This window comes from Hylobates moloch, unplaced genomic scaffold, assembly GCF_009828535.3.
Source record: "Hylobates moloch isolate HMO894 unplaced genomic scaffold, HMol_V3 SCAFFOLD_4, whole genome shotgun sequence".
In the NCBI taxonomy this organism is placed as follows: domain Eukaryota; kingdom Metazoa; phylum Chordata; class Mammalia; order Primates; family Hylobatidae; genus Hylobates; species Hylobates moloch.
The window spans coordinates 85,202,269-85,223,751 of NW_026652279.1; the positions used below are offsets into that span (position 1 = coordinate 85,202,269).

General features: G+C 42.1%; 1 long non-coding RNA gene across 1 annotated transcript in view; it reads right to left on the reverse strand.

Moving 5' to 3' along the window:
* LOC131383275 (uncharacterized) overlaps positions 1 to 20,788 on the reverse strand; it is a 50,481-nt gene extending 29,693 nt beyond the window's left edge. Inside the window, exon 1 of the long non-coding RNA XR_009213174.1 lies at positions 20,570 to 20,788. This is a non-coding gene — a long non-coding RNA (uncharacterized LOC131383275). The remainder of the gene's footprint in view (positions 1 to 20,569) is intronic.
* Positions 20,789 to 21,483: the final 695 nt, after the last annotated feature.

Consider the following 21,483-nt stretch of genomic DNA (forward strand, 5'->3'; position numbering starts at 1 on the left):
GGCCACAAGCCCCTATGAGAGGAGCAAACACCATCTGGAGGAAGTCAAAGCACAGCTGGCAGGCAGGCTGTTTGCTCTTCACTGTCCTGCAGGTCCCAAGGATGCCTGAGAGAAGCTTTGGAGCTCAGACCCCGCACCGCGGCTGCTCCTGTGTTTCCAAGTTTCCCACCGCACAGCAGCAGCTCACGGTGCCATTGCTAGATTTTCCAGCCGAGTCACTACCCTGTTATCTCGAAAGTACACATGTATGTATGCGTGTATGTTTGTGTGTGTGTGTAGGTGTGTAGGGGTATATGTGCATATAGGTGTGTATGAGTGTAGGTGTGTAGGAGTGTGTGTGTACATGTGTATGAGTGTAGGTGTGTATGTATGTGTAGGTGTAGGTGTGTATGTGTGCAGGTATGTGTATAAGTGTGTAGGGGTGTATGTGTGTATGAGTGTAGGTATGTATGTGTGTGTGCAGGTGTGTATGTGTGTAGGTGTGTAACAGTGTATGTGTACATAGGTGTGTATGAGTGTAGGTGTGTAGGTGTGTGTGTAGGTGTGTATGTGTGTGTAGGTGTGTGCATGTAGGTGTGGGTATGAGTGTGTGTATGTATGTGTGTGTAGGTGTGTGTGTGTAGGTGTGGGTATGAGTGTAAGTGTGTATGTATGTGTGTGTAGGTGCGTATGTATGTGTGTGTGGTGTGCACAGGTGTGTGTGTGTGCATATGTGTGTTGGTGTGAGCCAGCATCATCACACCCTGCAGCCAGCCCGCCAGTGTGGGCAGCCTCCCTGTTTCTTGGCATCTGCCATCTTCTGTCCTCATAACCATCACCCTCTCCCACAGTGTCAGTCTTAATGGTTGGCTGTAACTTGGGACCTGGTTCCCAGCCAGCACTGGCCTCCTAGAGCTCTATTTACACTCCTCTATTGCCTTCCACTTCATCATTCCACACAGGCAGGGAGGCAGCTGCGGTAACTTTAGATTTGAGTAGTCAGCCTCCAAAGTCCTGCTGTAAATCAGGAAGGCACTGTCTGGCACTTGGAGAATGAGGCGTTCCTTTCTTCAATAGAAGTTATGATATTTTCTAGTTGAAGGGGGGAGTTTCTTGTCTCCCAGCCTTCCCCCAAATGCTGATGCCCTTCGGAGATATCTGATGTGAAAGGCCGCCTGCTGGCTATTGGCATCTTAAAAATGTTTACGTGTGAAATCACCAGACCATTATCTTTCTCCCACACGAGGCCCAGCTTTTAACAATCAGCCAGTTGCCCTCTGATATTGACTTTGTTTCTTCCTGCTGGTTTGGCTGACAGTAAATGCCTGCTGGGAAGGCTCTCGCCCACCTCTGGAGAGCAGAAAGGCCTGCTTGCACCCCTTATCTGTTGATGAGGATACATCAATGGGGTCATGGGAGGGAAAGGACCACATCTGTAAGTATAAGCAGAGACTCCATTTGTGCAGAAGATGAAAAATTCTGAGGGCAAGAGTTTGAAATTCCCCTTCTTTTGGGAAGCCCTAGAGAGTCCTTCATTTGGTTTCAGCCGCACCTGCAAGCCAAGTATAAACCAGGGCTTCCAACAAAGAGAATTCGGAAGCTTGCAAATCATAACTAATTCAGTCCAACGTGGTCCTCCTCGCAGCTAGCCACCTGAGCAGAGACCTCCTCACAGAGATCAAGCGGCTGGCCATAAACATTCTCTAAGGATGCCAAGCTAAGACCACAGGTCACCAGCGAGGATACAAGTGAGAATATCATTAGTGCTTTGATACCACCCAGGGACATGCTCACAATTTGCACAGCATCAGGAGTCTAAACAGTGTGATATATCTGCTTAGAGCATTAAGTTCAAAGTCTTGTATGACAGGAAACATGGCTGATGAGAACACTGTGGGGACTTGTATGTTATATTAAATAATGAAGAGGGTTGTAGGCAAGGCATGACATGGTCAGATGGATATTTTGAAAAGATGACTCTGTGAAGTCATCTTTTGTTTAAAAGGCTGTTTGAAAGGAGACAAGCCTGGCAAGTTGAAAACCAGTTAGGAGATTTTGTAATATTTTGGGAAGAGATAGTGACATCCTAAAGTGGACAGTGGAAATAGAGATGAAGAAGAGGAAATGCACCAAGGAGATATTTAAGAGGCCAAATCAATCAGTACAAGTTTATAATTTTACTTGGATGATATGGTGGGTATGGTGTGACCAGCAGAGGTGGGAAGGGAAGGGTGCACCATGTTTATGTGTGTGTATGTTTTGTGGTAGGGGGAATTGGCTTTGAATGTGTTGAGTTTAGGTGCTTGCGGAGCCTCGGGGAGGAGAGAGTCGGTAGGAACAAGTCTGGGCTGGACACAGTGATTTAGGGAATAAGTGCAACAGTGGTGGTTGAGAAAGAGTGGATGCCATTACCCAAGGAGACATGAACGTGAGTAGAGAAGAAGGCTGAGGAAGGAACCCTGGATACCCGTGGCAGAGAAAGAGACCCTGAAGGACGTGAAGATGTCATACACACAAATGACAGTGAATCAGAATTGGGGGCTCAGGAGCTGAGGGAAGAGACAATTTCAAGCAGGGCATGATCAGTAGTCTTAAGTGCAGCTGAGTGATTTTGATAAGAAGTGGAGGGTTGTGGGAATAAATGAAGACCAACTGAATGAGAAAAGGAAAGGCTATTTCTTCCGAGTTTGCTGTAGTAAGGGAGTCAGCCACCATCACTTGAGTTTTGGCAGAGACTCGGAGACAGACAGAGGATCAGGAACGCCTTACAGGAGAAAAAATGGAAGGCTCGGGTGTACCCTGATTGGTGACTTTTGGCATGAGGAAGCTGTAGGCAGGCTAATCAGAAGTGGGGCATCCTGTATGATTGGTTGGAGCATATTTGGCTTTCTCTGGTTGGTTCTAAGTTGACAGCAGCAGAAAAAAAATTGGGAAGCTGCCAATTGCCAATTATTTCAGTCATTAATTAAGTCCTGGCCATTTGTGGCCAGTAGGTAGAAAAGTTATTTCACTGGATTGTCACTTAAGATAGCTATCTGGCTTCCTGCAAGTCTGACTTATATAGCAAGCCGGCTTCCTAGACTGTTTTTTTGTAAATAAGGGGTTGATTTCCTGGGCAGGTTGCTGCAGGTTGTGGATCAAAGTTCTATTTTTATATATGGTCTGGACATTGTCCTTTTGTATATTCAGCCTCTGGGGGTGCACTAGATTTGGCTTCTGGGCTCCTTATTGGAGGTAGTTTCAGCGACGCCAAGAGAATGGGGAGTAGAGGAGTGAACAGGAGTTAAACAGATGCAGACAGAGCATGTGCTGTCTGCCCTTTCAAAGACAGTTTGTTAAGAAGAAGAGTAAAGGAATAAGGTTCCAAGAAATGTTTTGCTTTTAGCCCTTTTCCCGTTTTCCCTGAGAATATTCACGGGCAGCACTTGTGGCCGCAGCATTTACCACGAGATAACTTTACCACGAAATCTCACTTTATTATTATTTTTGCATCTCTCTGGCATATCAACTTTGGAAACAAAAGACATCATCCTATTTATAGCATTCTGTTTCCAGTACTGGTATTTCCATTTACAAAATACAGTAATTCTCGATCACTGAAAATGTCAAATCCTAGAAAACATAGCATTTCTACACATGCTGTTCACATCATTCTCGAACAGTTGTTGGCCAAAGATTCATTTGACGAATCTGATTTTTCTGAAATACATGTTTCTGATGATTCAGGCAGTTCTGATGTTAGTTCTATATAGCAATAATTCCAAGAACAATTTTTATGTTTTATTTTCACATTAAAAATCAGTCTGATTTGCTTCAGCCTCAAAGGGCATGTTTATTATAAAATTAAATGAGTGCTGGCAGCAAGCTGCACTTTTTTTCTAAATGGGGAAAGGGTTAAAAGAAGAATAAACCTAGCCTTTGTTACTAGGCAGAGAAGAAACCCGTGAAAAGGGCTGAAAATGTAAGACTGCCCATTAGACAACTTCCCCTGGGTGTCTCCTAGGAGCCTCAAATTCATCGAGTCTCAAACTGAGCACAGTCTTTCTTGCCACAAAGCTGTTCTGTCTCTACGTACCCTGGATTCATTGGTGCACTTCCCTCCATCCCGGCAGCCACTGTAAACCTCCCAACAGGTTCTTCTTGCCTGCTGCATAGACCGAACGGATTTATCAAGGTATCAAGGCAGGGCAATTACAATAGAGAGTTTCATTCATGCAGACCCAGCTGTACCAGAAACTGGAGTTTTGTTATTACGCAAACCAGTCTCCTCAAAAATTCTGGGATTTGGGTTTTTAAAGATAATTTGATGGATAGGGGTTTGAGAAGTGGGGAGTGCTTATTGGTTGGGTTGGAGAGGAAACCATAGGGAGTTGAAGCTGCCCTCTTGAGCTGAGTCAGTTCCTGGGTGGGGACTATAAGATCAGATGAGTCAGTTTACTGATCTGGGTGACACTATCTGATCTATTGAGTGCAAGCCCTGAAAAAATAACTCGAGCCCCAATCTTAGGTTTTACAATAGTGATGTTATCCCTAGGAGCAACTGGGGAGGTTTAGAACTTTGTGGCCTCCAGCTGCATGACTCCTAAACCGTAATTTCTAATCTTGCGGCAAATTTGTTCGTCCTAGAAAATCGGTCTAGTTCCCAGCCAAGAAGGCGGCTTATTTGGGGAAAGGGTGTTATAATCTTTGCAAAGGCAGTTTCACCACCTCACAGAGTCACTAAGTTCTATCTGTTCTACCTTCTAATCGTGATCACTTCCACTCTACTCTTCAGCCTCACTGGGACTACTTTGGCTGGGTGCTCATTCTTTCTCAACTGCACTGTTGTGACAGGTGTCAAACTGGTCCGTTTCCAACCTCTGCCCATCCTGTCTCAAAACAGTTGACTGAGCTTTCTTGTTTAAACTTAAATAATCTATTTTCTGCTCACATTCTTTCAATACAGCCCGAGGGATAAATTGCAAACATCTTAGTATGGCATTTGTTCATTCATTCATTCAACAAATACGAAACACCCACAATGTGCCAAGCATCTTGCTATGGGCTGAGTATGCAACAGAGAATCAAATAAACCCTCCTACCTTCTGAAGTTTGCAATCTAGAGGTAGATAAACATTAATCAAATAAGGGCACAAATAAAAGTTCAGCTATGAGGAGTATTCAAAAGGAGAAATAAGGGTACTATGAGAGGGTGTGATGGAAATTTAGTGGAGATAGGGAGCTCAGGAAAAGTTCTAAGAGGAGGTGAGCCTTGAGCTGAGATTAGAAGGATGAGTAGGAGTTAACTAGGCAAAAAAGAAAGAAAAGAGTATCTGGGGGACAACTTGTGCAAAGCTTTGGTGGTGAAAGGGAGTGGGGCCAGCCCAGGGGACTGATATCCAGCCAGTGTGGGGAAAGCATGGTGTGAGAAACCCTAGAGGAAGGCAGGCTAGGTCGGCCTCACAGGCTGAGCAGTGGTTTACCTTTATCCCTTAAGTAATCAGAAGTTACTGAAGGAAATCAAACTATATCCCATAATATAACTTTTGGACGTATTTTGAGATGGCTGCCACAGGGAGAGTAATCTGAAGTGGCCCTTCAAAACCATCTATTGTGGGGGAAATTTGCATCTGTAGAGAATCTCCGTTAATGCAGCCAGGCCTTCCCTTGTCCAGATCTAGGACAGATTAACTGAGTCTGACACTTCTAAAGATCCAAAAGAAACATTTACCATATATTCTCTCTGAGAGCTGCTACCTGTGGGGTTTCATCTACATAACAAGACCACCTTTTCTAGCCAAGCCTCCTCTTCGCCCCCTCCCATAACCAGCCTTGCCACTACGTGATTTACCACCATAACCTGTTTTTGGCTATGCTCTGAGCTCACATTCTTTCTGTAATCTCAAGATGGTATATAAGCCTCTGCATCCCAATAGGGGGCCAGGTCTTCATTCTGAAGGCTCTTGTGTATGCACATTAAATAAATCTGTATGCTTTTTCTCCTATTAATCAACCTGTCTCATGTCAGTGAATTTCAGCAAACCTTCAGGGGACAAGTGTCCTGGTCCCTACATCACTGTTAGGTTTTAAGCAGGAGGTAGAGATGGTGATGTGATCAGATATTCATTTCAAAAACATCATGCTGGCTGCAGTCTAGAGAGTTAAGGATGTAGACCAAAAATAAAATTATAAGCCCCACAACAATCTGAAAGGAGCCCTCCTCTCGGCCAAGAGCGTTCCAAAGTTAACCTGGAAAACTAGCTCAGACCATGATGGGAAGGAGGAGTCAGACATGCCTCATTACCATTAACATCAGCACAGACCTGAGGACTGATAGTATAGACTCTTTAAGTCTGATAAGAAACATTTACAATCTATCTACTCTCTCTGAAGCCTGCTACCTGGAGGCTTCACCTGCATGAAAAACCTTGGCCTCCACAACCCCTTATCATAACCCAGACATTCCTTTCTACTGATTCCAGGTCTTTAGATAACAACTCAACCAATTTCCAATCAGAAAATATTTGAATCTGCCTGTGAACTGGAAGCTCCTGCTTTCAGTTGTCCTGCCTTTCTAGATGGAACCAGTATAAATGTTACATGTATTGATTGATGTCTTAGGTCTCTCTAAAATGTATAAAGCCCAGTTGTAGCCAAATCACCTTGGGCACATGTCAGGACCTCCTAAGTCTGTGTCACAGGTATGTTCCTAACCTTGGCAAAATAGATCTCTATATTGATTGAGACTTGTCTCACGTACGTTTTGGTTTATAAGGGCATGGAGCCAAGAAGACAGACATAGAAAGCGGTACAGGTAGGAGATGGGAGTAGATAAACTCAGTAGTGGTCCTGGAAATGGAGAAAACAAATATTAGAGAGCAATTCTTAACAGGACTTGAACATAAGAGGTTTGAGCAAAAGAGATCACAGCTGATTCGCTTTCCTGTGCACAAAAGCGAATAATGCTCCCATTCCCTGAGGTAGGGAAGTCTGGAAGAAGATCAGTTGGAGGAGTGGGGGTAGATGCTAAATTAATTTTAGACATGTTCTTTTTTAGGTAACTTTGAAACATCCAAGAGACCTCAAGGATGCAGTAAGTATACATTAGTTTGGAGCCCAGAGGAGATATAAAATTCTAAGTCATTTACAAAAAAAAACTGATAAATGTAGAATAAGAGGAACTTGTAGTGATTAAGTAGAGGGAAAAAAAAAGCAAAGAGATCATAACAGAGAACTTTCCAAACCTAGAGAGAGGTATCAATATTTAAGTACAATAAGTTTATAGAATACCAATCAGATTTAACCCAAACGAAACTACCTCAAGACATTTAATGATCAAACACCCGAAAGTCAAGGATGAAGAAAAGATCCTAAAAAGCAGCAAGAGAAAAGAAACAAATAACATATAAAGGAGCTCAAATACATCTGTCAGGAGACTTCTCAGTGGAAACCTTACAGGCCATGAGAGAGTGGCATGACATATTTAAAGTGCTGAAGAAAAAAAAACTCTTATACTATAATATATGCAGTGAGCATATCCTTGAAACATGAAGGATAAATAAAGACTTTCCTAGACAAACAACAGCTGAAGGATTTCATCAATACCACACCTGTTCTACAAGAAATGCTAAAGGGAATTCTTCAATCTGAAAGAAAAGAACGTTAATGAATAAGAAATCATCTGAAGATACAAAACTCACTGGTAACAGTAAGTACACACACAAATACAGAATGTTATAATTGTATTTGTGGTGTATAACCTACTCACATAATAAGTAGAAAGACTAAAAGACTAATCTATCAAAAATAGTAAGTACAACAACTTTTTAAGACATAGACAGTATAATAAGATATAAATAGAAACAACAAAAAGTTAAAAAGCAGGTGAGATAAAGTTAAAGTTTAGAGTTCTTAGTTTTCTGTTTGCTTGCTCATTTTTGCAATCAGAGTTAAGGTATCATCCATTTAAAATAATGGGTTATAAGATGTTATTTGCAAGCTTCATGGTAACATCAAATAAAACAGATTCTGAAAAAATTAAAAAAAAGAAATTAAAACATGCCATAAGAGGAAACCACTTTCAAAGGGAGGGAGAGAGGGAGGGAGAGAGGGAGGGAGAGAGGGAAGGAGGAAGGGAGGGAAGAAAGCATAAAACAACCAGAAAACACATAATAAAATGGCAATAGTACTTATCAATAATAACATTGAATGTAAATTGACTAAACTTTCTAATCAAAAGACACAGAATGACTGAAGGGATAAGGAAACAAGACCCAACAATCTGTTGCCTACTTGAAACACACTTTACCTATAAAGACACAAATAGACTGAAAACAAAGGAATGAAAAATATATATTACATATAAATGGAAACCAAAAAAGAGCAGTAGCTATGGTTTTATCAGATAAAATAATATAAAAACTATAAAATCAAGACAAAAACTATCAAAAGAGACAAAGCAGGTCATTATTTAATGATAAGGGGGTCAATTCAGCAATAGGATATAAAAATTGTAAATACTTATGCACCAAACACTGAAACACCCAGATATATGAAGCAAATAGTATTACAGCTAAGGAGAAAGATAGACCCTAATACAATAATAGCAGGAGATTTCAACACCTCACTTTCAGCATCGGACAGATCATCCAAACAGAAAATCAACAAAGAAATGTAAGACTTAATCTGCCCGACACCAAATGGACCTAATAGAAATTCATAGAACATTTCATCCAATGACTGCAAAGTGGTTATTCTCCTCAGCACATGGATCTTTCTCAAGGATAGACTATATGTTAGGCCACAAAACAAGGCTATAAAAATTCAAAAAAATTGAAATCATATGAAGTATCTTCTTTGACCACAGTGAAATAAAATTAGAAATCAATAACTAGAGGAACTTTGGAAACTAAACACGTGGAAATTAAACAATATGCTCCTGAATGACCAGTGGGTCAATGAAGAAATTAAGAAGGAAATCAAAAAATTTCTAGAAACAAATGACAATGGAAACGCAACATACCAAAACCTATGAGACACAGCAAAAGCAGTTGATATAGTTTGAATGTATATCCCTGCCAAATCTCATGGCAAATTGTAATTCCCAATGTTGAAGATGATGCCTGGTGGGAGGTGTTTAGATCATGGGGGCAGATCCCTCATGAATGGCTTGGGCCATCCCCTTGGTGATAAGTGAGCTCTCACTCTCAGTTCATGTGAGATCTGGTGGCTTAAAATGTGTGGCACCTTCCCCTACCACTCTCTCACTTGCTCCCATTTCTGCCATATGGTATGCTTGCTCCACCTTTGCCTTCTGCCACGAGTAAAAGCTCCTTGAGCCCTCCCCATAAGCTGAGCAGATGCCAGTGCCATGCTTGTACAGCCTGCGGAACCTTGAGCCAATTAAAACTCTCTTCTTTGTAAAGTACCCAGTCTCAGGTATTTACAGCAACACAAGAACAGCCAAACACGGTGGTACTAAAAGGAAGACTTATAGCAATAAGTGCCTGCATCAACAACGTGGAAAAACTGCAAATAACTAACCTAATAATTCATCTTTAAAAACTAGGAAAGCAAGAACAAATCAAACCCCAAATTAGTACAAGAAAAGAAATAACAAAGATCAGAACCAAAATAAATGAAATTGAAACAAAAAAATATGAAAAATCAACAAAACAAAAAGTTGGAGTTTTAAAAAGTTAAACAAAATTGACAAACCTTTAGCCAGACTAAGAAAAAAAAGAGAGAAGACCCAAATAAACAAAATCAAAGATGTAAAAGGAGACGTTACAACTGATACAGCAGAAATGCAAAATGCAAAGGATCATTAGAAGCTGTCATATATGTCTTTTATTGTGTTCGGGTATGTTCTTTCCATATCCAGTTTTTTGACGGTTTTTATCATGAAGGGATATTGAATTTATTTTATTTAATTATTTATTAACATTTTGTATTTCCATAGGTTTTGGGGGAACAAGTGTTTCGTTACATGAGTAAGTTCTTTTTATTTTTTATTTGTTTATTTTTGAGATGGAGTCTCACTCTGTCACCCAGGCTGGAGTGCAGTGGTGCAATCTCAGCTTGCTGCAACCTCTGCCTCCCAGATTTAAGTGATTCTCCTGCCTCAGCCTCCTGAGTAGCTAGGATTACAGGCAACCACCACAATGCCTGGCTAGTTTTTTTGTATTTTTAATAGAGATGGTGTTTCACCATGTTGGCCAGGCTGGTTTTGAACTCCTGACTTCAAGTGATCTGCCCACCTCAGCCTCCCAAAGTGCCAGGATTACAGGCGTGAGCCACCATGCCTGGCTGAGTAAGTTCTTTAGTGGTGATTTGTGAGATTTTGGTGCACCCGCCACCCAAGTAGTATACACTGAACCCAATTTGTAGTCCTTTATCCCTCACCCACTTCTCACCCTTTCCCCCTGAGTCCCCAAATTCCATTGTGTCATTCTTATGCCTTTACATCCTCATAGCTTAGCTCCCACTTATGTGTGAGAACATACAATGTTTGGCTTTTCACTCCTGAGTTACTTCACTTAGAATAATGGTCTCCAATCTCATTCATGTTGCTGTGAATGCCATTAATTTATTCCTCTTTATGGCTGAGTAGTATTCCATTGTGTATATATACCACAGTTTCTTTATCCACTCCTTGATTGATGGGCATTTGGGTTGGCTCCACATTTTTGCAATTGTGAATTGTGCTGCTATAAACATGTGTGTGCAAGTCTCTTTTTCATGTAATGACTTCTTTTTCTCTGGGTAGATACCCAGTAGTGGGATTGCTGGATCAAATGTTAGTTCCACTTCTAGTTCTTTAAGGAATCTGCACATTAGTTTCAGTTTTCTGCCTATGGCTAGTCAGCACTCCCAGCACCATTTATTAAATAGAAAGGCCTTTCCCTATTGCTTGTTTTTGTCAAGTTTTTCAAAGATCCAATGGTTGTAGCTGTGCGGTCTTAGACAAATGGAGAAACATCCCATGCTCACAGATACGAAGAATCAATATCATAAAGATGACTATACTGCCCAAAGTAATTTATAGATTCAATTCTATTCCCATTAAACTACCACTGACATGGTTCACGGAATTAGAAAAAAACTATTTTAAATCTCATATGGAACCAAGAAAGAGCCCAAATAGCCAAGACAATCCTAAGCAAAAAACAAAGCTGGAGGCATCACGCTACTGAACTTCAAACTATTCTACAAGTCTACAATAACCAAAACAGCATTGTATTGGTACAAGAACTGACATATAGACCAATGGAACAGAATAGAGACCACATCTAGTTTCATACTGAATGAGGAAAAACTGAAAGCATTTCCTCTAAGATCTGGAACAAGACAAGGGTGCCCCCTTTCACCACTGTTATTCAACATAGTGCTGGAAGTCCTAGCTAGAGCAATCAGAAAAGAGAAAGAAATAAAAGGCATCCAAATTGGAAATAAAGAAGTCAAATTATCCTTGTTTGCAGATTATATGATCTTATATTTGGAAAAACCTAAAGACTCCACCATAAAACTATTAGAGGGAGGCAGAGCTTGCAGTGAGCCGAGATTGCGCCACTGCACTCCAGCCTGGGCGACAGAGCGAGACTCCGTTTCCAAAAAAAAAAAAAAAAAGAACTGATAAATTCAGAGAAGTTGCAGGATATCATATCAACATACAAAAATCAGAAGCATTTCTTTATGCCAACAGTAAAAAATCTAAAAAATAATCAAGAAAGTAATCCCATTTACAGTAGCTACAAATAAAATACAAAGGACTAAACATAACCAAAGAAGGGAACGATCTCTGCAATAAAAACTGTAAAACATGGATGCAAGAAACTAAAAAGGACACAAAAAAATGGAAAGATATTTCAGTTCATGGATTGGAGAGCCAATATTATTAAAATGTCCATGCTACCCAAGGCAGTCTACAGATTCAGTGCAATCTTTATCAAAATACCAATGACATTATTCACAAAAATAAAAAAAAATCCTAAAATTTGTATGGAACCACAAAAGACCCAAACAGCCTATGCCATCATGAGCAAAAAGAACAAAACTGGAGGAATCACATTACCTAACCTCAAATTATACTACAGAGCTCTAGTAAACAAAACAGCATGGCACTGGCATAAAAGCAGGCACATAGAGTAATGGAACAGAACACAGAACCCAGAAATAAATCCATACAACTACAGTGAACCCATTTTTGGCAAAGGTGCCAAGAACATACACTGAGTAAGGACAGTCTCCTCAATAAATGGTGCTGGGAAAACTGGATATCCATATTCGGAAGAACGAAACGAGGCCCCCCTCTTTCACCATATACAAAAATCATATCAAAAAGGATTAAAGACTTAAATCTAAGAACTTCAACTAAGAAACTTCTAAAAGAAAACATTGAGAAAACTCTCCAGGACATTGGTCTGGGCAAAGATTTCTTGTGTAATACCTAAAGCAAAAAATAGACAAATGGGATCTCATCAAGTTAAAAACTTCTGCACAGCAAAGGAAACAATAAAAAAAGTGAAGAGACAACCCACAGAATGAGATAAAATGTTTGCAAACTATCCATTTAATGAGGGATTAAAAACCAGAGTATACAAGGAGCTCAAACAACTCAATAGTAAAAATCCAGCAATCTGATTTTAAAATGGACAAAAGATTTGAATAGGCATTTCTCAAGAGAAGCCATACAAATGGCAAACAGGCAAACAGGCATATGAAAAGGTAAATACCATTATGAACCATCAGAGAAATGCAAATCAGAACTACAATGAGATGTCATCTCACCCCAGTTAAAATGGCTTTTATCCAAAAGACAAGCAATAACAAATGCTGGTGAGGATGTAGGGAAAAGAGAACTCTCGTACATGGTTGGTGGTAATGTAAATTAGTACAACCACTACGGAGAATAGTTTTGAGGTTCCCCAAAAATCTAAAAATAGAGCTACCATACAATTGAACAATCCCACTGCTAAATATAATATACCCAAAACAAAGGAAATCAGTATATTGAAGTTATATCTGTACTTCGATATTTATTGCAGCAATATTCACAATAGCCGAGATTTGTAATCAACCTAAGTGTCCATCAACAGATGAATGGATAAAGAAAATATGATACATACACACAATAAAGCACTATTCAGCCATAAGAAAGAATAAGATCCTGTCATTTGCAACAACATGGATGGAACTGGAGGACATTATGTTAAGTGAAATAAGCCAGGCACAGAAAGACAAACCTCATATGTTCTTGCTTATTGGTGGAAGCTAAAACTCAAAGCAATTGAACTCATGGAGATAGAGAGTAGAAGGATGGTTACAAGAGGCTGGGAAGGGGTGTGGCGGGGGGGGTGAGAGAGGAAGTTGAGATGGTTAATGAGTACAAAAATTTGGTGGATTAAATGAATAAGATCTAGTATTTGATTGCACAATGGGGTCACCACAGTTAACAATAATTTATAGTACATTTAAAAATAACTGGCCGGGCGCGGTGGCTCACGCTTGTAATCCCAGCACTTTGGGAGGCCGAGGCGGGCGGATCCCGAGGTCAGGAGATCGAGACCACGGTGAAACCCCATCTCTACTAAAAATACAAAAAATTAGCCAGGCGTGGTGGCGGGCGCCTGTAGTCCCAGCTACTCGGAGAGGCTGAGGCAGGAGAATGGCGTGAACCTGGGAGGCAGAGCTTGCAGTGAGCCAAGATTGCGCCACTGCACTCCAGCCTGGGCGACAGAGCGAGACTCCGTCTCAAAAATAAATAAATAAATAAATAAAATAACTAACAGAATATAATTGGAATGTTTGTAACATAGAGAAATGATAAATGCTTGAGGTGATGGATACCCCATGTACCCTGGTGGGATTATTACACATTGCATGCCTGTATCAAAATGTCTCATATACTCCATAAATATATACATCTACTATGTGCCCATAAAAATTAAAACTTAAAAAAATTTTTTAAGATAGAGAGAGACAAAGAGGTGAGATGGACAGGTTAATTTAATCAGGTCTGCCTGCCCTGCTTGATTGTGTTTGCTTGCTTTTTGTGAATTTTTTTCCCCCTTTTTCCATGAAGCTGATGGCTACAGTACCTAAAGGTTGCCCTGCTGAATGCTGAAACTTAACTTTAACCTTCCCTCACTACTTTATAGATAACATTCACAGGTCACTATGCTAATGGTCACTTCTAGTGTTTTTCAGGAACTTGGTCCAGTTTCTGTCCAGCTCAAACCAGATCAGACCACTGAGCCTTCCACTGGGCCTGCAAAAGTGCCCAAGAGGTGGCTTTTTGATGTCAGAGGGCCAAAACCTCCATCCTCAGATCAGGCTAACACCACCATTTTCTGTATATATGTTTATGAAATGCCATGAACCTTGACTACACTTGCGCAGAATGAAACTGTTACTTCATTTTTCCCCACTGCCAATCACCTTTCCCCATTCCTAAGGCCACCCCACTTCCTTAACCCATAAATATCCCTAAGCCTTATCTTTTAGTAGGTAGATTTGAGAGCTGTTTTCTTGCTTGCTTGCTTACTTGCTTGCTTGCTTGGCAGCCTTGAGAATAATTCACAAAACCCATGTCACAGTGCTTGATTTACATTGAACGGGCCTAGACCTGGCCGATAACAGAAGCAGCTGGAGACATAGGAAGGGCCCAGGAGAGGGCATTGAAGACCAGAAAAAAAATATCTGTTGGATTTGGCAATTTGGAGGTGATTCATTACCTTAACACAACTTCTCAGTCCTTGACCAGAGCAGAACAGAAAATGATACTTGTATAATACCAAAACGTAACAGGCAAGGCTGCCTGAGGCCAGATGCAACCATCTCAGATGCTCTAGCTTCCCGGGACCCACCTGGCAGCCCTGAAGCCTAAGGGATCCTTAGTTTGACACATATCTGCCTAATCTCAGCAGATGCAGTTGGGAAGCTCTGCCTTCCAGGGAAGGCACTGTTTCCAAGAGTGAGAGCAAAAGTCCTGGAAGCCTGATAACAAGGGATGCAGGGGGAGTTGGTGAGGGGCAGGGCAGCTACTATTAAACAGCTCTGGGGGCAACAAACCCATTGTATTCTAACTGAATGGTGTCACCTGGAGCAGTGGGACATGGTGGTCTTGAAGGGATAAGTATAAAATGGGGAAATAAAGTCAGACAAATAGAGCTCACCTTTTAGAAAACATTGGCTGAGAATGGAAGGCTAGAGGTAAGACGTGAATGGAAAGGAATGAGTTAATTGTGTTATCTCTTTTAAAATCCGGACAAGCATTAATGTATTAGAAAGCAGGGCTGGACGTGGTGGCTCCTGCCTGCAGTCCCAACACTATGAGGGGCCAAGGCAGGAGGATCACTTGAGGCCAGGAGTTTGAGACTAGCCTGGGCAATATAGCAAGACTCCATCACTACAAAAAATTTAAAAATTAGCTGTGTTCCTGTAATCCCAGGTACTCAAGAAGCTGAGATGGGAGGATTGCTTGAACCTGGGAGTTCAAGGCTGCAGTGAGCTATAATTGCACCACTGCACTCCAGCCTGATAACAGATGTTAACCCCATCTCCAGAAAAAAAAAAAAAAAAGCAAGCAAGCAAAGCAAACAGTATATATAAAGAGAGAGAGGAATGAGTATAAAAATGCATACAGACTCAACATTACTCATTAGGGAATAAAAATCTAAACCTCAGTGGCATGCCACCTTATACCCACAATACATGGTTTGTAGGGTTTTAAAATGCTGCAGCCCCTCTGAAAACAGCCTGGCAGTTCCTCAAAATGTTCAAGCAACAGTTGCCATGTGACCCAGCAATTCCGTTCTTAGATATTTCCCAAGAGAATTTAAACTATCTGTTCACTCTAAAACCTATACCCAAATGCTCAGAGTGGCATTATTCATAATAACCAAAAAGTTTGTTGGGTGGGAAATTTTTCCTCTATCCACTTAAATTACCATGGTTGGGGAACTGCAAAGGAACTGACAATAGACAGACTAATAGGAGAAAAGACAAGCTTTGTTCACAGGTGCAGGCACCATGACAGTTTACAAATGCCATGGCAATGTCTAGAAATTACCTTATATAATCTAAAATGCAGAGGAACCCTCAGTTCCTAGAATTGCCCGCCCCTTTTTCAGAAAACTCAAGAATGATTTACTCCTCGTTTAGCATATAATCAATAAATAACTATTTGTATACTGAGTCAAGCAGCCCATGCCACTCCTCTGTCTATGGAGTAGCAATTCTTTTGTTTCTTCTCTAATAAACTTGTTTTCACTTTATGAACTTGCCCTAAATTTCTTGTGCAAGGTCCAAGAACACTTTCCTGGGGTCTGGATCAGGACCCCTTTCTAGTAACAAAAGAAACCAGTCAGAAAGGCCACACATTGCAAGAGCCTATTTACATGAAATATCCAGAATAGGGAAATCCAGAGTCAGAAAGTAGTCCAGTGGTTTCCAGGGGCTGGGAGGATCTGGTAGTGTGAAGTAACTGCCAACAGGTATGGGGTGTCTTTGGGGGAATGTTGAATACGTTCTAAAATGATAAGTGGTGATAGCTGTATACTCTGTGAATATGCTAAAAACTCTTGAATTGTGGACTTTAAAAGGGTAAATGATATGACATGTGAATGATATCCCACTAAAGTTCTTCTTTTTAAAAATTAAGATTATGTGTCCCTGTTCCCTTTCTCTTGCCACATCTGCTGCTGTGCCTCCTCCCCTTCCTCAGCACAGGCTGTCAGTCAAATCCAATGACTTACAGCTCTCTGTGTGTATTATGCTTCTCTCTCAGCGTGCTCTCCGCAGCCTGCAATGCATCCCACACCTCCTCTGCCAGCTGGTCAAGTTCCACTCACTCTGCAAGAGCCCCCTAGCTCATCTCCTTCTTGGTGAAGTCTTTGCTAACCACACGCATTTCTACTCCCAGCAAGTTGTTAAGAGAAAAATCAAACTGTAAAATATTTTAAAGAGGTTTATTCTGAGCCAATATGAGTGACCTTGGCCCGGGGATACACAGTCTCAAGAAGTGCTGAGAAACTGCACCCAAGGCAGTCAGATTCCACGTTAGTTTGGTTTTCCACATGTTAGGAAAGTAGGAGTTACAGGTAGTCATAAATGAATACACGGAAGGTATACACTGGTTCAGGCTGAAAAGGCAGGATATCTTGAAACAGGGGCTTAGAGGTGGATTCAGAGATTCTTTAGCTTACAATTGGTTAAATGAGTAAAGCTTTGTCTAAAAATTTGGGGTCAGCAGCAATGACTGTTTAAGGTAAGGAAGTCTGTTAACCAACACACTGGGTCAGAGTGACTGGCAGGGCTGTGTGAATTAACTCTTGTCTGGCATGGCTTTAGGTTCTATTTATAATTTATCTTATTGTCACAAAGAGTCAATTTTGTTGTCTTATTGTCAGAGGCGTTTTGAACCAGAGCAACTCCATCTTGAGCAGGGGCTGGGTAAAATGAAGCTAAAACCTATTGGGCTGCATTCCCAGATAGTTAAGGCATTCTAAGTCACAGGATGAGTTAGGTCAGCACAAAATATGGGTCATAAAAACCTTGCTGATAAAACAGGTTGCGGTAAAGAAGCCAGCTAAAACCCACCAAAACCAAGATGACAACAAGAGTGACCTCTGGTCATCCTCCCTGCTACACCCCCACCAGCACCATGACAGTTTACAAATGCCATGGCAATGACAGGAAGCTACCCTATATGATCTAAGAAGGGGAGGCATGAATAATCCACCCCTTGTTTATCATATAATCAAGAAATAACCATTAAAATGGGCAACCAGCAGCCCTCAGGGCTGCTCTGTCTATGGAGTAACCAATCTTTTATTCCTTTGCTTTCTTAATAAACTTGCTTTCACTTTACGGATTCACCCTGAATTTTTTCTTGCATGAGATCCAAGAACCCTCTCTTGGGGTCTGGATGGAAACCCCTTTCCTGTAACATTATGATCTTTATTTTAACATTAATGCTGGTCGGTTGTGCCTAAACTCCATAAGGATGGAGTTATAATGAGATGTGTCAGACCTCTCTCTCTATTGTGGCAGGGAATCCAGTTTTTAAGCTCTCTCTGGGGTTTCCTTAACTGAGATCGGGGTTAATTTAGTCAGTGATGGGGGCAACTCATCTCATCATAAGGCAATTGTGTTTCCATGCCTGTCTCACCCATTTGAGCTTCTTGAGAGAACTGGCCTGTCTCACCCATGTTTTTCTCTGTAGCATTTAACACTACACTTTAAAAAAAAAAAGTGTTGCTTAGTGAAAGAATGCAGGGGACTTCACTCTAAATACGCCTCCCTGGTACAATGAGTATTTTGAGTTTAAAAACCCTCAAAGATTAACAGACACTGAAAGAGATGTTTTCCCTATCTACATAAAGACCAGACTGAGGAGAGCAGTAGTTTTTCCTTCCCCTTCCTGTTATCTCCTTATCTATTGCAGAAAAGAAGACCGAGAATGTAACCACATCTGAACAGACCTGTTCACAAGATAATGTCCCTTTCTCAGGTTCAATCCATTTCTAAAAAGAACGATTTGTGAGTTAATCCCTACCCCTCCATCCACTCGTTCTCACTAGTAATCATTGATTGACCCTCAGTAGAATTACCTATATTCCCCATCTCCCTCTTCCCTCTGAAATAAGGCTATGTAAGAGGCCACACTAGGATATTGAACAATCACTCTGTGATTCTCCCCAACTTGCAATACTAATAAATTTGTACACCTTTTCTCCAATTAATCTGCCTTTGGTGAGTTGATTTTTCAGTGAAACCTCAGAGGGCAAAGGAGAAGTTTTCCCTTGGCCCCTACATTAGCAAATGTTTTGGGGCAGAGGATGGAGAGATAGAGAGAGAAAGAATGCCCTGATAAGCAATTGTATTGTCAATGAAGAAGAAAAAGCTTGCAAATGTTGTCAAGTACTATAGGGGAGAAAATTAATTTTCTCTGTACCCACCATAGCTCTTACTGGAGACAGACCCTAGCAACAAAATACAAATTAACAAGAGAAAAAACAACAGAGGCTTAGAAATGGATTCTTCCTGTGCACGTGGGAGATACCCAGGGGAAAATGAGTAAATCTCAACCAGGCGACTTTGAGTTCAGGCTTAAATACTATCTTCAACTTAAACAAAATGAAGAGGTATCCAGGTATAGTCCATAGTATGGTAAAATGATAATGTTTGCTCTGCACACTTAAGTCAATGCCTTTTCCATTGGTAAGAGTCTCTAGTGATTAAGTTACCCTTCTCTTCCTGATTCAGAGAGGGAGACCCTGTTATACAAATGGAGATTTCTTTTATAGATGTAAATTTCCTTTACAAAGGGGTAACCCACTCTATTTTCAGAGCTTTTCCTATGTCTGCAATAATAGACATATGTTCCTATGATTATTTTGAGCATTGTCACAAAATAATCAGTGAAAAATAATCCTTATGCCAAAGGAACACATTTTTGTCAGAGGTGTTTGCATTGGAACGACTCCGTCTTGAATAGGGGCTGGGTTAAGGCTGAGACCTACTGGGCTGCACTCCCATATGGTTAGGCATTCTAAGTCGCAGGATGACATAGGAGGTCGGCACAAGATACAGGTCAGAAAGACCTTGCTGATAAAGCAGGTTGCAGTAAAGAAGCCAGCTAAAACCCACCAAAACCAAGATGGCGATGCGAGTGACCTGTGGTTATCCTCACTACTACACTCCCACCAGTGCCATTGATACAAGAGTTAAGAAGAAATTACTTAGGCAGATAGTGAAGGTACAGAAGTCCTCAGTAAGCTTTCCTTTTTAATAAATAGCAGCCCCAAATTATTTTCCTTTCTAACAAAGAGTAGCCTGTAAAATCGAGCTGCAGACAGATGCTGGCTGTTGTGCCAATCATGTTCAAGATGGAGGATCCATCTTCCCTTCTCTTTGTCATCCACGTGTACACTAAGGAGCAGACAAGATGGTGCCAGTCAACTGGAAAGCCCGTTTGCATAAGATTAAGTGCGGCAGCCAGCCTTCCCCACATGCTATGTCAACATCATACCTTATCAATCCAATCTGTGAGACTTATGTAAATCAGACACCAGCTTCTCCAGCCTGACTATAAAATCCAGTGCATCCGCCACCGGTCAGTCTTTCCTTTCAGAAGTGTTAGGTAACAGGGGTACCTTAATGGCACCGGTTCCGGGTTCTTCTCCCCTCCTTGACCGGGCACTGTCTGAACCCGCCAAAGGAGGGCCAATCAGGAAGAAGCATCTCCCGCCTTCCCTTGGGGCCGCCCCACGTAGGCCCAAGGGATGTAAAACCCAGCACACCAGCAGCTCTCTCTCTCTCCTCTCTTCTCTTCTCTCTCTTCTCTTCTCTCTCTCCCCCGCACAACCTGACCTCTACCTCTCCAATAAAGATCTCTTGGCTGCCACCAGTGTCATCTCTGACTAGCCTGTCTCGTTTCATTTTGGTGCCGTGACTCGGACCGGGATTCCCCACCTTTAGGTGGGACCCCGATCCCCTTCCCAGGCTCAGTCTAGACCTCCGGCCAGCCTTCACCCATTTTCCTGTTCGCCGAGCTCTTCGCCCACCACCGGCCTCATCTCGGTAAGTTTTCCCCTCCCGGGCCTACCTCTCGGGCAAATCGCCAGACCCTAGCCGCTCCCGTGACGGACACATTTTGCCCGATGCCCTTACGGCAGTGGTAGGCCCCTGTCATTCACTTCCGTTTCGGCCTGCAGGGAACGGAGTTTTCTCCCTCTCCTCCTCGCGTCTCTGGCCTGGGCTCCTCTCCTTCGCTCGTTAAAATCCTGGTAGCAGGTGACCCACGGCCTCCCGCCTCTCAGAGGCTCCTCAGTCCTTCCGGTTCGGTGACGATGGATCCGGATGCTCTGACTCGCTCCGCGGCAAGCAGCCAGCAGGGGGCGCCCTGCCTAGCTCGTCGCCGTCTATTCCTTCCTCTCATTAAGGGAGGCTCTGCATCCCTGCCGGCCAACTCCCCCCTACAATGTCTTTTAAATAATTTGTCGGCCCTTGGCCTCGCCTCAGACATCAAACCAAAACACCTAATTAAATTTTGCACTCAAAACTGGCCCACCTATCCCCTAGACAACCAAAACAAATGGCCTCCTTATGGCTCTCTCCATCCTGATCTTCTTCGGGATCTCTACAACTATCGCATGCGAACAGGAAAATGGGTGGAGATCCCATATATTCACGGCTTCTTCCTCCTTCGGGACACACCTAACCTCTGCCTCCCTTGCAAACCCCAACAGCTCCTTGCCGCTCTTAAACTGCCAACCCCTCCCTCTGCCCCCGACTTCGACCCAGCCGACGAGCCCCCCCCATACCACCACCCTCCGCCCCGCCTTCCGGCCGCCGGCCCAGATCAACCAGAACCCCATCCCAGTGGCGCCTGCCCGCCCCCCACCAACTGCACCTACACCACCGCTCCTCCAAACTTCCCAGCCCCTGAAGGCTGGTGCAATGGCTCCCTACACAAGCCTATCAACTCTTCCACTGATGGCCCCTGTGTTCCCGTCACTC